We start from the raw sequence: 17,660 nt of genomic DNA, 5'->3' as shown, positions 1-17,660 counted from the left end.
GCCAAAATCATCCCGAGGACATCAATATGCATTGGTTTTGGTTGATTACGCCACACGATATCCCGAGGCCTTTCCTCTCAAGTCAGCCACTTCAGTAGCCATTGCCCAGAGGCTAGTTGAAGTGTTCTCCCGCATGGGTTTCCCAAAAGAGATCGTTACCGATCAGGGCACCCCTTTTGTTTCTCGTTTGATGCAACAGGTATGCAAACAGCTAAACATCAAACACATCAAGACCTCTGTATATCACCCACAAACAGATGGTTTGGTTGAGCGATACAACGGCTCCCTGAAGTTGACCCTAAAAAAATTGTTGTCGGGTGATGGAAAAAATTGGGATCAGTTATTACCCTTGGCTCTCTTTGTACTTCGTAGCCAGAAACAGTCCAGTCTAGGGACCTCACCATTTGAATTGCTGTTCGGGAGACCCCCTAGAACATTCCTGGAGATCACGAAAGATAGCTGGGAAACTGAGGGAGCACAAGAAGCTGAAGCCCTGTTGGATTACACCAGAAAACTCCAGAGCAGGCTGCATAAGCTCAGAACACTTGCCCACAAGCATTTAGCGGTAGCTCAAACCAAACCGAAAACCTTGTATGACCGTGGAACCAAGTGGAGGGTGTTGGATGTAGATGACTGGGTATTGATTCTCTTACCTTCTTCTACGCATAAAATGAGGAAAGAGTGGCAGGGGCCCTTCAAAATCCTGAAGAAAATAGGGCGTACAACGTATCTGGTGCAGTTAGGAAGAGGCAAAACCCAGATGTACCATATTAACATCCTAAAAAAATGGTTAGGTCCACCCCCCCAGACAGTCAATGTGGTGTCTCCTGTACTCCAAACGGATCATACAGTCAGTGCTGCTCCTGTGAACCCTGATTTATCGTCAAGCCAGCAACAAGAAGTTAGGAAACTACTCTTGTCTCATTCAGTAGTTTTTTCAGATCAACCCGGCCGTACCCACTTGGCAGAACACTGCATACCCACTCTCCCAAATACAGTGGTAAAACAGAAGCCCTACCGCATTCCAGTGGCAAGGCGGTCGGCATTCCAAGCAGAGGTAGATAGTATGTTAAAGTCCGGGATCATAGTCCCTTCCCACAGCAACTGGTGCTCGCCGGTGGTATTGGTACCAAAACCTGATGGCAGTATCCGATTTTGCATCGACTTCAGGGCTGTGAACCGGGTGTCTAAACAAGATGCATACCCTCTACCTAGAGTTGATGAGCTACTGGAACGCCTTGGGGAGGCTCGGTATATCACCACCATAGATCTCACCAAGGGGTATTGGCAGATTCCCCTTGCTTCGAAAGACATGGAAAAAACAGCATTCTCAACCCCGTCTGGTCATTACCATTTCACAGTACTTCCCTTTGGGTTGCATGGGGCGCCCGCTACATTTCAGAGGGTCATGGATACGCTGCTGGCACCTCACCTACAATATGCGTCTGCCTACCTGGACGATATTGTAGTATTTAGCAAAACCTGGGATGACCATTTACATCATCTTGAAAACATACTGACCAGTCTAAGGGAGGCCAATCTTCACATCAACGCGAAAAAATCCCGATTTGCCTTTCAGCAGGTCAAATATCTGGGGTATCTTTTGGGGGATGGACAGATTAAGCCTCGGACTGAGAAGCTGGAAGCTATCAAAGCGTTACCTTATCCCTCTTCAAAGAAAGAACTCAGGGCCTTCTTGGGATTGGTGGGTTACTACCGCCGATTCATTGCTCAGTTTGCTAGTTTAGCTGCTCCTCTCACGGATCTACTTGGGAAGAACATCAAGTCAGCTGCACTTCCCCCTCCCTCTCTAGCACAGTCCTCTGCTTTCCAAGCCTTGAAGGACGCCTTGACTTCCTCTTCGGTTCTCCTTTCCCCTGATTTCCTTAAACCATTCATCCTCCAGACGGACGCTTCTGGAGTTGGCATTGGAGCGGTCCTTTCCCAGGAGGATGAGAGTGGGGCTGAAAGACCTATACTCTTTATCAGTCGCAAATTGTTTCCTAGGGAGCAGGCGTATTCGACGATTGAGAAAGAGTGCCTAGCTGTCCGCTGGGGTGTGGAAAAATTGAGGTACTATCTTGAGGGGAGGCCATTTGTGTTGTACACGGACCATGCTCCTTTGACTTGGCTTCAGCGTAACAGGGGGAACAATGATCGAGTACTGCGTTGGTTTTTAGCCTTGCAGCCCTTCCAGATCGAGGTCCGTCATCGAAAGGGTTCTTTGCAGGGGAATGTTGACTTTCTGTCCCGCTATCCGATTCCCCCCGATCGGGTCAATCCTGGGGGTGGGATGTGTCACGAAGCCGAGCTCCCTGACCTTGATGAGCTTCCTGATTCGGACGGACGGGGTGTCCTTGCTAATGTTTCTTCCTTTCCACCCCGTCCGCAGGATCCCTTGGACGTGTCCTGGATGTCCCCGGCTCTACCTCAGGGACGTACACCTTTGTATCCACCCTTAATGACGTTGGGGGCATGTTCTACAGCGATCGCCCAATCAGGTGAGGCGACGTCACCAGCAACTGACCAGTCAGAGGTGCTGGGGGCGTTTAAGGAAGCCCCGTTTTGGACTGTCGGCGCGGAACCTTCGGAACGCCAGCCGGAGCACGAGGAGGACGCCACAGAAGAAGACGGAGGAACTATCGTGGAACCGCTGCTGGGACCCCTAGAGCCGAGTGACGACAAGCCAGGAGGCCAACGATACCACGAGCCGCCCCGCCACACTTCCAGGGGAGAAGTGTGGCTCCACAAGGTACGGGGGCGTTTTCAAGGGTTGTTCAAATCACGGGGTGGGACGGGGTAGTCTGAGGGTGGTCACTACCGTCGTATCTTGTCGGCCGTCTACACTCCCTGACTGATAGGTTTGGTGGTAGCACCCTGGTGAACCCTCACTACCCTACCCTCCTTTCAACTGTAGCATAGTCGAGCCCAGCCCCTTAACGTGGGTGTTTTTCTTTCCTTTCTCCCGAGTATACCTCCGGACCTGTGGTCACCTCCAGCTGCCTCACGACTGGAACCGAAGACCCCGGAAGTTTTCCTAACGGAGAGGATCCCCGCATATTGTTTATGTTTACCCCGGACATTGTTCTCTAAAGTCTTTGAACCCACCTCGGTGTTGTCAAACCGAATAAAAATAGTTAAAGACAGACCTAAACTCGTGGCGATTCTCATTCTCCTGCCCCCGTTCCCCACAATCTCCAACCCATTCACATTCCAACTTAAAACCATGAGTTCACTACCCCCATCGTCATAGGAAAAAGAAAAATGTTCCTCCTGTGTCTTCTGCATGCTAATCAAATACAATACATTGATGCCGTTAAAAATAAACCCAAACATTGAAATACTTAAATAAATCGCCAATAATATGACAATCAATAATACAAAAATGAAACCAAAGACTGATAGTTTGTCCTTCCATACTACAGGATACTCTTCAACCCTCCTCCTCCCACCACCCACCCTGCACCCCTGCATATCGCTTACGCGCATCCCCAACTCGCAGTGTGCCTGTCGCCCCCAACAATCAATACTAATCTACAACTAAACAGAGGTAGAAAATCGAGGAAGGGCCCAACCCCGCCCACCACCTCACTCCGCCCCCAACTCCATCCCCTCTGGCCCGCTTTCAGATCAATATATTCAGCACTTATTTGAACATAGCGAATCAGCGAAGGATTATTTGCATCTCTCCCTCCCAATACTTTCGATATACATTACTCTTGGTCCCCCAACTCTCCCCGGTCCCGGCCTTCCGCTTCAGATGCTATCACACTGTCTAACCAGTCTGTCGCCACCTCAGGGGTATAAAAAAAACAGGTCTTTCCATTGAATTCAATTCGAAGCCGTGCCGGGAACATCATTGCATATTTTTTTTTTTTAAACATATTTTATTTGTCGCATGATACGAACACATCAAGTAATCCTCTGACATCCAGAGGCAATCACTAGAACAAGTTATCACGGGCTTTGACATGCAGACGGTTCCATATGTAAATAGGCAGTCGAGTTAATAAACAAGGAAATGCAGTATTGTACAACCCCCCCCGCGCCCCCACCTACCCTCAACTCCCCCACCCCCCCGCGCGTGCCGCTGCTCACTCCGTCCGTGTCGTGCTAGGCGCATTGCAATGTCTGCCATACCATAGGCCATCCGGCTGTTGAATTAGTTGTTGTAATACATCCTCCTCTGGAGGCGGGTCCAGGTCCAGGCCCCGGTAGTCCGCCCACCGCTTCCATATTTTGTAATGCTTGAGCGGGCACCCCCTTGCTACATACACAGGCTGTTCCAGGCCCATACAAAAGTCCATTCCGTTCTTCCAAGCTATGAATGAAGGGGCTCGGGCGCCTTCCAAGATCTCGCAATGTCCCTTTTGGCCAAGGTCAACCCCAAGAATAGCAAATGGTGCTTATATCGATTGCCCCCCACACCAGCCAGCACATGGAGAGCCAATTTAGGGTCTTTCTGTAGCTCCCAGGCCAGAACCTCATACAAACATCGAAACACTCTGTCCCAGAACCTCTGGAGGACCCTGCAGTCCCACACTGTGTGTAGTAGCGTCCCCACCTCTGTGCTGCACCTAATACAATCGGGGGATGCTATCAATCCCGCTCTCCACAAGCGCTGTCTAGTGTAGTAAGTGCGATGAAGGTACCTGAATTGTATCAGTTGCAAGCGCGTGGAGATGGCCGCTCCCCTGGGTCCCTCTAGCGCCTCCACCCAATCCTCCTCGTCTAGCTCCCCAACATCCTGCTCCCACTGGGTCTTGAGATGGGCAAGGTCCAAAGCACTGTGTCGCACAAGGGTTTGGTATATGCGGGATATCTTTTTATCCGGCAGTTCTCCCATAAAGACTTTGGCCTCAATGGGACTGAATTCTGGTATGTCTTCGACTCCCTGGAGATAGGGGGCCAGAGCGTGGCGGAATTGGAGGTATCTATAGAATTGTATGTGTGGCATTTGGAACTCCTCCCGCAACATGGCAAAGGACTTGAGCACTCCCCCCGATAAGACATCGCCCAATGTAGAGATGCCTATCGCATCCCAACCCCGGAAGCCCACCAGGACCGCCAGCTGAGGCAATCTACCATTTTGCCACAAAGGGGTCTCCAGCGTCAGGACATTCCACCAACCAATCCTGTGCAGGGCCTGTCGCCATATCTGAAAGACCACCTGTGTGACGGATGGCAGGGATTTCCGAGTGGATGCTGAGTATAGCAGCATGTGGAGGGAGGCAGAGCCCATGAGGACTCGTTCCACCGCATAAGCAGGATCTCCCCTGTCCGCGTACCACCAGTCGTTCAGTACTAGAAGGTGGGATGCCTGGTAATAGGACAGTAGGTCCGACGTAGCAAGGCCTCCGGTATAAGTGGAGCGAAAGCAGGTCCGCAGCGCGACCCGCACCGCGCCCCCCTCCCACAGAAAGCCGCTCAGTGCCGCGTTCAGGCGCCGGAACCAAGTTTGTGGAACCAACGCCGGGTGATTCTGTAATTGATATAACAAGCGCGGGAGCACGACCATCTTAAAAATAGCAGATCGGCCCTGAATGGAGAGCAGCATCCTGGCCCATGCCTTCAGATCTTCCTGTGTGCGTTCCCAGACAGGGGTAATATTACGCTCCATGGCCACGGAGGCATCCTCCGTGAGGTACACCCCCAGATATTTCACTCCATCTACAGCCACTTGAATCCCGTCTGCCCACTCACCAAGTGATTGCAGACCTCCCAGAGTCCAGGGGGTGGACTTCCCGGGGTTCATATAAAGCCCAGATGTTTCTCCAAAAATTTGGAGGATCCGCAAAATGCGAGGCCCTGATCGATCCAAGTCGGTGAGAAAAAATAGCACATCATCAGCGTATAGGGCTATCCTATCCGCCACACCAGTCGACCACTGAAAAACCCTCAATTGGGCATCGATCCGCACCCATGTCACGAGGGGTTCCATTGCGAGTGCAAAAAGGTACGGGGAGAGGGGGCACCCCTGCCTAGTTCCCCGCTGGATACTAAAAGAACGGGAGATTCCTCCGCCCACACGCACCGCTGCCGTTAGGTCCGTATACAGGAGCCGTATATATGCCAAGAAGCGGGGGCCCAAGTTCAGACAGCCCAAGAGGGCAAATAAATACGTCCAGCTCAAAGAGTCGAACGCCCTATCCATGTCTGCCAGCAGCAGCGCAGCTCGGTCTTCCAGACCCCGCCAAGCTGAGATCGCAAATTGAGCTCGCCTAATGTTATGCCGAGTTGCTCGCTGGGGCATGAAACCGGCTTGGTCCGGGTGGACCAGGTCCGTGATATGGGGCTTGAGTCTGTTGGCGAGGGCCTTCGCCAGTATCTTGGCCTCGGTGTTAAGCAGCGAGATAGGTCGGTAGGACTCGTGTCTCTCTGGGGGCCGCCCTGGCTTCAAAAAGACCACTACCTCCGCATGTCTCCAGTCCGGAGGCAGCGTACCCTTCTCGCGTGCCTCTTCGATAACTGGTCGAAAGTGTGGTGACAACTGTGTCGCATATTGTCGAAAGAATTCGCTCGGAAACCCGTTCGGACCCGGTGTCTTGCCTGGGTTCAGTTCGGCCAGGGCCGTGGCCAGCTCGTCGTCCGTCAGCAGCCGGTCCAGTGTATCACGAACCTCATCCGAAACGGTCCTGTACCATTTCGGCATCCAGGCACTCCCGTGGCGCATACAAATTCTCATAGTAGGAGGCAAAGCTACCCGCTATTGCGCCGGGTTCCAACAGCGGCTCCCCATCCGGGGCAACTATCTGGGGTAGTGGCTGCGCGTGCATAATGCCCTGACACAGGCGATGAAGCATTTTACAGGACTTGTCGCCCCATTGGTATATGCGGCTTCACGTGGCTAGCCAAGCCTGGCGGGCTTCGTCCAGCAGTATCGAGGTATATTGCTGTTGCGCCAACACTAGCTGACGTCTCTCTCGTTTGCCGTTTGCCCCCGACTCCTACGCTCTAGGTCCTCCAATTCCGCCTCCCGCCGCACCAGGTCTCTAAGCTTCTCCTTCCGCGCCGCTGAGCACCACAAGATATCAATGCCCCGCATAGTGGGCTTCATGGCATCCCATAGTACTGCCAGGGATGCCACCGAACCCACATTGGTGGATAGGAAGTGCGCAAGTTCGCAGGTAAAATGGGCGCGATAGGAGGGCTGCGTTAACTGCCAAGGCGACAGGCGCCACCTGAATGGCTGCCTGGAGCGCCCAGTGTCGATCAAGACAGAGATCGGAGAATGGTCCGACAGTGCCCGGGGCAAGATCTCCGCCGACAGGAGCCTGTTGGCCATCGCTCGCGGAAGGAAGATGTAGTCCAGGCGTGGGAACGAGTCTCTCGCAGAGGAAAAATATGTGAATTCCCTGCTCGCCCCTCGTTTGTATCTCCAGGAGTCAATCCAGTCCAATCCCATGACCATGGCTTTCAGTCTAGACACCTGCCCTTCCCTTCCAGTCGCCTTGCCTGTAGCGCTCCGCCATCTATCACACGATACATCCATGACGTCATTCCAGTCCCCCCCCCACAATAGATAAAGCTGTAGGCATATCCACCCATAGGGACATCAGCTTCTCCACTAGGGCCCATTGCAGTGGGGGCGGTGCATAAACACTACCAATGATTACCACCTCACCTCCAATCTCCCCCTGCACAAACACATACCTGCCCTGCGCATCTAGCCACGTACGTCTGAGTAAAGGGGACTCTACGATGTATCAGAATGGCCACCCCTCTCGACCCCCTCGTAAACCCTGAATGGAAGGCCTGCGTGAAGCCATTGCGCTGAAGACATAGCGCCCTAAGGCCCAATAGGTGGGTTTCCTGAAGTAGTAATATGTCAGTTCCCCTTCTCTTAGCCCAGGCAAAAACAGCCCCTCTCTTCACCTTGTCCAACATTCCTCGTACATTCCAACTCAGTATACGTGTCCCACAGGGACCTAGTCGCGAACCCCCAGCTTCAGATGACATTTGTGTAAAAGCATATAACTTAGACATGTCGCGCCACTGGCAGCAATAGCAGCACTCATCACGGATCGGAAGCAGCACAATAAGCACAGACCCTTCCCCTGAACCAGAACAACCCCAAACCCCAACAATCCCACCTCCACCCCCCCCACCCCGCACCTCCCAAACATGGAAGCACCTGTCTTGGTCGGGGTGTGTTCCCGGCCCCAACGGGGAGCCTGGGAGCACCCCCTCCAATGGATCCCCTTAGCACAAACCATGCCAAACTAGGCTGTGGCCCCCTCCCAACCCTGAGCAAGCGTGGCTCCCAGCCAAGCTAAAGCGCCCTGGTCAGCGATAACAGTCAAATGGAAGGGCAATTGTTCCTTTCCCCCACAGTCAGGGCACATCGTCCGTAGCCTCCTGTGTCTCCTTGTCCTTGCGTGTTTTGGACCGCGATTGTGAGCTGCGGTTCGATCTGGATCAGCCTCGGCACTTACGCTGGTCTTCAGGCCCCCGGTCGAGGAGTCAGACTCTCCGCCTCTTGCCGTGTTGACCCGCACTCTGACAGTCTCATCCGTCCACTGAAAGACTGCTTCCGGGGTGTCGAAGAAGAAAGTACGGGACTGGAATACAACTCGCAAACGAGCCGGGTATAGCAACGCATAGGGTAGTTTCAGGCCCCGGAGGCGGGCATTTGCCGCGGCGAAGGATTGTCTCTGCTGCTGCACCAACTTCGTGTAATATGGAAAGATAAGGATATGAGAGTTCTCAAACATAAGTTGGCCTTTCAATCTCGCCTGTTTCAGGATAGCGTCCCTGTCAGCATAGTTCAGCAGTTTGGCGATCATGGGGCGAGGACGTTCTCCCACTCGAGGTTTCTGGGTCAAGGCCCGATGGGCCCTCTCTACCACGAAGCAGCATGAGAGAGTGTCGGCCGGCATCCACCCCTCCAGCCATTGTGTTAGAAAGCGTTCAGCATTGCCCTTTTCGCAGTCCTCTGGGAATCCCAGGAAGCGAAGGTTACTGCGCCTGGCACGACCCTCCGCCTCCTCCGCTCTCGCCACCAACCCTTTCTGCGTCCTCTCAAGGGCAACGACCCTCTTCTTTAGGGTAGTCATGTCGTCTTCTACGGCCGAAATGCGCGTTTCCGCGCCCGTTATGCGTTCCACAGCGTTTCGCAGGTCCTGCCGAAGGAGCATAACATCGGAGCCCACTGCCCCAATCTTGGCATCTAGGACGTCCCTGGACTGCGTGATCGCGGCCAAGAGTGCAGCATCGTCCGGCACCAGGGACTGCGCCCCCTTTGCGCCAGCGGCTTCGGTAAATTTATTGATGGGGCCCTGTTTGCCCTGGCTTCCACTTCCACCCCGTGTCATGGTGATGTGACGTGGGGCCTTTCACCTGCCGTTCTCAGTTGAGGCTGCTCAACAGGTGCCACCCGCCACCAAGTACCTCGCAATAAGATGGCGACTCTCGGGAATAGTTCACTCTCTGCGATGAGTGAAGAACAGCCTCATCCCCAAGCCAGCTCCCCAAGAACTCCAATCAGCAATATGTGGACCCCGGATCACTCAAGACCCACCGCGGCGGCCTGCAAGCTCAGGTAGTGCCTTCCTCCTAGTCGGGCCCGGCGGATTGTCGTTCAGGAATGCAGGCAAAGGAGAGCCCAGGGCCCGACTCGACCCCCGATAGGGCAATGTGGTACTACGACCTCCCCGCCTTCCTTCCCACCGGGCACCACTCTGACCTGGCTCTGCAGCAATCCCTCGCCGGGCCCCAGACCGTCACTCGTCAGGGCAGCGTAGCTCTCTCCATGCCAATGGCGGCCCTCCTCGCGGTGAAAAATGGCGGCCGCGCTCCCCGGCTCTCCTCGCTGCAGGGATCTGCCAAGCCCACCCCGCAGCGTCGCCCGGCGGGGATCACCTCTCCAGGGGCCCGGAGCCGTCGATCTTCAGCAGTGCCGGCACTCCAGCAGCACTTGGCTCGGCACCCCAGCAACTCTCGGCGCGGCCCCTCCTGCCCGGCGGGACACTCCGAAATTCGAGGCACCGGCTTCACAGGCCGCAGCAACCAGATCGCCTCGCGGTTCTTCTCCGGGGCGCCTCACCGCCTCAGGATGCAACGCAGGAGGCCCTGGCTGCGGATTTCAAGTGCCCCGGGATTTGGGATGAGGACAACGCGTAGGGAGCCTCGTTAATCGACCAGAGCTAAGATATTCAAACAAGGATGGTGATCGGCTGGTCGGAGCTCCGGCTCTACACGACTGCCAACGAATTAGCATACAATTACTAATTAATGTACACATTTAACTCAATAACATCACAATTATACAATTATGAATAAATATAAATTATTCAATACATTTCATATAGTTAAATTACTTCCCACCCTATTCCCCTATAAACCCACAACCCGCTATGGAACTGAAAATGCTAAATTCAATTTAAAATAATTGTTAACTACTATAAATAATAAATACATTTTATATAATTAAATTACTTCCCACGCTATTCCCCTATAAACCCACAACCCGCTACGGAACTAAAAACGCAAAATTTGATTTAAGAAAAAAAATTACCTACTAAAATTTTAACACATATAATAAATATACAAAATATTAAAATATATAACAAATAATAATAAATCGATATTTTTAACAACTATACTTTTGTAAACGATATTTAACACTTCGATATTTTTGTAATCGATATTACTTACCTGACAATCGATATTCTTGTCCACGATTTTTTTTCCATCGATATTTGACCCACAATATTTTTGCCTTGATATTTATGTTTATCAATATTTATACATCGATATTCTAGCTCTGTACCATACAGAGGGCCTTAGACACCTTTTATCCTTTCTGTAAAAGTAGAGGGCTAGAGATCAATATACAGAAAACCAAATATATGGTATTTAACGCAGGTAACAGCAACCCAATCAAATCCCCAGTTAGATGGAAAACTACGAGAGAGAGTGACCGTTTTTGAATACCTGGAAATCACACTCACTGAAAAAATGGACTGGGTTGTTCAAATAAAGTCTAAAGCTGGCCCAGACAACAGGGGGGATAGCTAAGATGCATAGGAAGTGCACCCATAAAACGGTTGGACTGGTGGTGGAAATTTATAAAGCACAAGCCAGGGGCGTGACCTTGTATGGGGCAGAAATCTGGGCCCACCAGCCACCTGACTCTCTATCCAAAATTGAGAATTCCTTTGTCTATCCAAAATTGAGAATTCCTTTGTCAGGCAACTTTTGGGTCTTCCCATAAGAACACCGCTCACGCCGCACCGATTGGATCTTGGGGTTGGACCAATTGCAGAGGATGTTGCCCTCAGACCCCTTCTATTCTGGCGATGCCTATGGAGCACTCCAGAATTAGCTGCTTACAGGGAAGAGCTGAAGGAAGTGATAAGCTTACAGGGAGTGAGCAAAATCTCGTGGCTGGCCTACATTAAAATCTCTTTAGCAGTAATGGGATTGGGTGACCTGTGGGCTAGTGCTGAAGAAATCTGTTGACAACATCTAAGAAGGCCTTGACAAAGAGCTTCAATGAGTACAAACTCACACAATTTCAAGGGAGCTCTGCGACAGGTGTACTGACCGCAGTATTCTTAGAAATAAAACATCAATACAGGATAGAACCTGCCCTCGATGATATTCAGCCAGCCCTTGCAAAAAAGCTTTACTTACAGTTTAGATATGGGGTACTTCCATTACTTGCTTTCACAAACAACTGGGTGGGGTACACCAACACAGGGATGCCTTGCATGCAATAATACACCGGAGACAGATCAGAATGTACTATTTTTCTGTCGGGCATACAAGAAGGTGAGACGCCAATGGTTATTGCAGTTATGCAGGAATCTCAAAACAAATCACTGCGCACAGGCTTTTAGGATACTAAAATATGACACTAGTATGCCTATTGCGTATTCAGTTTCTCATTATTCATTTTCCATGTGGTGTGCACGTCTAGCTACTTTAAAGTTAGGTCCTGCCCGATCTGGTCATTCTATTCCACCACTGTGAATGGTCTCTTTTAATTTCACTCTATAATATTTTAATGGTGTAAGTGTGCATTTTGTATTTATTATCCATTCAATTTAATCTTTATTTTTATTAGATTTTTATAAATACTGTAATGCACATGCACTTCATTAAGCTATTCGTATCTCGAATAATGAAAGACATATTGGGATATTCGAAAGAATGAATTGTACTGAGATAAAACTTTGAAAATTGAACCTAACCACGCTGCTCCGATCCCTAACCTCTCTCCTCCCTTCCCGTCTGGTGTAGTTAGAACCTCTATGAATTGTTTGGCCAACGATGATGATAACACTTGGCAGGCGCTAAACTGTCCTTCTGCTAGGATGGAGTCTAGGCCAATTAATTTGGTCAATCTTGCCCCTCCAGACATTGAGCAGGATAGCCACTTTGCCACAGGAAGAGGAAGAGGGGGAAGTGAAGTTGAGAAAATGGAACATCTATGGCCTCAGAAATTGCATCTCCCCACTTTTATCCTCCCTTCTGAGGCTTGCCCTTATCTGATAGTGTTATCAGATTTTCCTTGCTTGGCACCGTACAGTCTCAAATCTCTTGTTCAATTAAAAAAGAAGGCACTTCACTAGTTTCACGCTAGTGTTAACTTTCCGTATTCAGCAGCATCTGACATTTTTCTTTTTAAAACCTTTATTTCGATAAAGCAGTACAAATACAGACCTACAACCACAGGGGCCGGCCAGTAGCAACGAATATCGAAAACGAAAATAGTACACAGCTCATCAGACGACAACCCAAGGGTTCGGCAGCGATATAATATGCCCATACGATGTCCTTATGGTGAGAGGAGGATTAATGAAAGGTTTCACATTTTATATTTTAAACACAAACATAACAACATAATTCCGAGGTGACATTTAAAATGTATGTGACTGTCCCAGATAGCAGGGGGAGCGACCCAGTTAAAAGCAGATGTAAAAAGGATATGGAAACACAAGGAGGGAATGAAGGGGTCAGGAGCGGACAAGCAAGTAAAGTACAATTGGATATAGACGCATGGGATGCCAGGTCATGGGGACAGAGGAATATCATTGGTTTCTACAAAGGGGGGGGTACAAATCTGTTCACGGTATGAGTTCCATTGACCCCATATCCTCCCCCATTTCTTAGGTCTTCCACGGGCGATGTACACAGTTTTTTCTCCGAACATGCACCAATCCATGTTTTCCTCCCAAGTTGAAACCAGGGGTGCCCGTTGAGACCCCCACAGCTGGGCTATGTCTCTTTTCGCAATCATGTTGCCGAGGGTGGCCCATTGAGTCTGCGCTACGCTATAATCATTCGGCTCCCATACGTTCAACAGACACCTTCTGGCCTCAGGCAATAACGAAACACCCGTAACCTCTTCCATAACCTCATGCACTCGTCTCCAATACACCACCACGTCCGGACATTCCCACAAAATATGAAGAAAAGTAGCAAGCATACCACAGCCGTGCCTACACAACCCATCCATAGAGTAACCCATGCGCATCAGGCGTGGACCCGTGACACAGACCCGGTGTAAAATCTTCAATTGCACCAGCCGGAGACACGCCGGAATCGCGACTTCCTTAGGGGATGATATCGCGGCCTGCCAATCTTCGTCATCCAGCTCCAACCCGTCACCAGTCCAGGCCCCACGAAGCTGTACAAGAAGATCCGAGCGGTCATTGATAAGCTTTTTATAAATGAGGGAGATGGTACTATCCGGGACATACCCATCATGCACCCTGTCTTCCAAGGGAGAGGACTCTGGGATAGAGGTACCGGTCGGGAAGACGGATCCAAGTGCGTGACGAACCTGCATATACCAGAAGTGCTCTCTAGCCCAGTTTATACTCTTGTTGAAGTTCCATGAAGGATTTGATCTTATCCTTGACCCAGGGGTCCCCTACCCTACTAATGCCAATAAGATCCCATTTGTCAAATCCCTTCGTCGTCCAAAGACAACCCAGTCTCTCCGACGCATAAAGCGGAGTGGCTCTGGTCAGCCTGTCTGTCCATCCCGTGGCAGCAGTCGCAGCACCCCACAATCGTACCGCAACCCTAGTGGGACCGGTGAGATTTTTCAACGCCGACCTATAGTACAGTGCCCTATTGTAGTCTCCTCCCGGTAGCTGCCATTTATCCATCTCGAATGCCGGATTCGGGACCGGACCATACATTGCGTGGTTGATAGCACTCAGTTGTGACGCCCAATAGTACCGTTTTATATCGGGCAATGCGATACCACCGTCGTACCAGGGCAAAGTCAATTTCGCCAGCGCAATGCGAGGTCGCCCGCCCCACACCAGCTTCCTCTGGAGGCCCACGACCTACCGGAAATAACTAGCAGGCACCAAGTCAAGCGTGTTTTGGAGGGCATACAGAAATCGAGGGAGGGACATCATTTTAAACAAGGCCGCTCTCCCAACCGGGGACAGCGGCAAACCGCACCACGCTGCCACGTCGGATCGAAGCCGGCGGAGTGGCGGAAGCAGATTCCTCTCATATCGTGCGGCTGAGTCCAAGGAGATATAAATCCCCAAGTATTTGAAACCGTCACGCGATATTGGTATCGGACAGACACGGGGCAACAGTGGCATTTCTGCAGTGAGCGGGTAAATACAGGACTTAGACCAATTGATGGCCAAACCCGAGTTCCTTCCGAAGGAACATAGCACGTCAAACAACACTCCTAGTGACTTACGAGGGGAAGTAAGGTATAACAGAATATCATCGGCGTACAACGATATACGGTCCTCGAAGTCAGAGGACCAACTAATGCCCTTAAGCGACAGTTCCCACCTAAGCCACGCGGCAAGGGGCTCAAGAGCAAGCGCGAAAAGGAGCGGTAATAACGGACAGCCCTGTCGCGTGCCTCTTCCTAGGACGAAAGGCTCCGAGGCCCTACCGTTGACAACCACTTGGGCCAGTGGTTGTTCATAAAGAAGTCTGACCCAGCCAATAGAATTAGGACCAAAACCGAATTTAGCGAGGGCCGCCCACAAATACGGCCATTCAATCGTGTCGAAAGCCATCGAGGAATCCAAAGAGACCAAAATGGCCGACTCACGAAGTGACCCCGCCCTTGCGAGTACACCATGACGGCGGCGTAAATTGAGAGCCGTATTCCGATGAGGAATGAACCCAGACTGATCAGGGTGTATCAAATCACCGATAACCGTGATCAAACGATTCGACAAATGTTTCGCCAAGATTTTGGGCTCGACGTTCAAAAGCGAGATCGGCCTATATGAAGAGCATTGATCACGAGGCTTCCCATCTTTGTGAATGGCTACAATGGACGCCAATCTCTGATCCCGGGGAAGAACCCCGAATTCTCGCGATTCCAAAAACATTTGGCGAAGGTGTGGCGCCATCTTGTCTGGACACAATTTGTACAGCCCCATCGGGAGACCATTAGGGCTGGAGGCCTTCCCTGAGCGAAGGGAGCGGATAGCGAGCGCTATCTCATCAGTAGAAAAATCCACCTCCATAAGCTCTCTATCTGACTCCGAAAGGCTAGGCAGCGCGATATCTCTAAGTAGCAAATGTGAATCCTACTCCGGCCTGTCCGAGACCGGCGCGTAGACCTTCTGAAAGTGCTGAGCAAACACCGCCACTATCCCATCCGGGTCCACAACCCGTTCACCGTCCTCTCTTACCACAACAGGCACCACACAATTCAACCTTTCTCTCTTATCCAGTCATGCAATCAACTTCCCGGCCTTGTCACCAACATCATACAAACTCCCCTGCTGCTCACGACTCATCATCTTCGCCGCATCCGTCACCAGCGCCCTGTAATCGGCCTGCTTAAGGGCCAAAACATGCAAACCCTCGGGTGTGACCCCAGATTCCCACTCTTCTTACATGAGACGTGATTTCAGTCTCCAATCTCACCACTTCCTCATTCTTGCTTTTCCTCGCGCTAGCGATCAGGGAAAGGGCTTGACCCTGAACGACTGTCTTAAAGGCCTCCCACAGGGAAACCGAAGAGGACACAGACCCAACATTCTCCACAAAATAATGGTCTACACATTTAACCAAGAAAAACCAAAGGAAATGATGGACGGAGCGTTGACAATACAAGCACTCACCCCCAGTCAACTGATCTGGGTTTAATCCATCACCGTTCTTTAGCCCACTCTGCCACCCCAGTTCCGACATGGCCATATGCAAATCAGTCTGACCCTGTGCCTCATGGGAACAGTCTAGCCCGAACTGCCAAGCCATGCCTTCCCTGGACCGGAAACAAGCTACCGAGGACCGGTTTCTGGCATTTCAGTCTTCTTCAGCCCGGCTTGCTTGAATCCAGTGGCAAAGTGAGCAAGGGACTCACGTCTGAGCTTACCCTGCCAACTTATGGCGAACAAAGAAAAACCAAAAGGAAATGATGGACGGAGCGTAGACAATACAAACACTCACCCCCAGTCAACTGATCTGGGTTTAATCCATCACCGTTCTTTAGCCCACTCTGCCACCCCAGTTCAGACATGGCCATATGCAAATCAGTCTGACCCTGTGCCTTATGGGAACAGTCCAGCCCGAACTGCCAAGCCATGCCTTCCCTGGACCGGAAACAAGCTACTGAGGATCGGTTTCTGGCATTTCAGCCTTCTTCAGCCCGGTTTGCTTGAATCCAGTGGCAAAGTGAGCAAGGGACTCACGTCTGAGCATACCCTGCCAACTGATGGCGAACAAAGAAAAACCAAAGGAAATGATGGACGGAGCGTTGACAATACAAGCACTCACCCCCAGTCAACTGATCTGGGTTTAATCCATCACCGTTCTTTAGCCCACTCTGCCACCCCAGTTCCGACATGGCCATATGCAAATCAGTCTGACCCTGTGCCTCATGGGAACAGTCCAGCCTGAACTGCCAAGCCATGCCTTCCCTGGACCGGAAACAAGCTACCGAGGACCGGGTTCTGGCATTTCAGCCTTCTTCAGCCCGGCTTGCTTGAATCCAGTGGCAAAGTGAGCAAGGGACTCACATCTGAGCATACCCTGCCAACTTATGGCGAACAAAGAAAACCCAAAGGAAATGATGGACGGAGCATTGACAATACAAGCACTCACCCCCAGTCAACTGATCTGGGTTTAATCCATCACCGTTCTTTAGCCCACTCTGCCACCCCAGTTCAGACATGGCCATATGCAAATCAGTCTGACCCTGTGCCTCATGGGAACAGTCCAGCCCGAACTGCCAAGACATGCCTTCCCTGGACCGGAATCAAGCTACCGAGTACCGGTTTCTGGCATTTCAGCCTTCTTCAGCCCGGCTTGCTTGAATCCAGTGGCAAAGTGAGCAAGGGACTCACGTCTGAGCATACCCTGCCAACTTATGGCAAACAAAGAAAACCCAAAGGAAATGATGGACGGAGCATTGACAATACAAGCACTCACCCCCAGTCAACTGATCTGGGTTTAATCCATCACCGTTCATTAGCCCACTCTGCCACCCCAGTTCAGACATGGCCATATGCAAATCAGTCTGACCCTGTGCCTCATGGGAACAGTCCAGCCCGAACTGCCAAGACATGCCTTCCCTGGACCGGAATCAAGCTACCGAGTACCGGTTTCTGGCATTTCAGCCTTCTTCAGCCCGGCTTGCTTGAATCCAGTGGCAAAGTGAGCAAGGGACTCACGTCTGAGCATACCCTGCCAACTTATGGCAAACAAAG

This window comes from Lissotriton vulgaris, chromosome 4_1 (assembly GCF_964263255.1).
Source record: "Lissotriton vulgaris chromosome 4_1, aLisVul1.2, whole genome shotgun sequence".
In the NCBI taxonomy this organism is placed as follows: domain Eukaryota; kingdom Metazoa; phylum Chordata; class Amphibia; order Caudata; family Salamandridae; genus Lissotriton; species Lissotriton vulgaris.
This window is presented reverse-complemented; position numbering follows the sequence as displayed.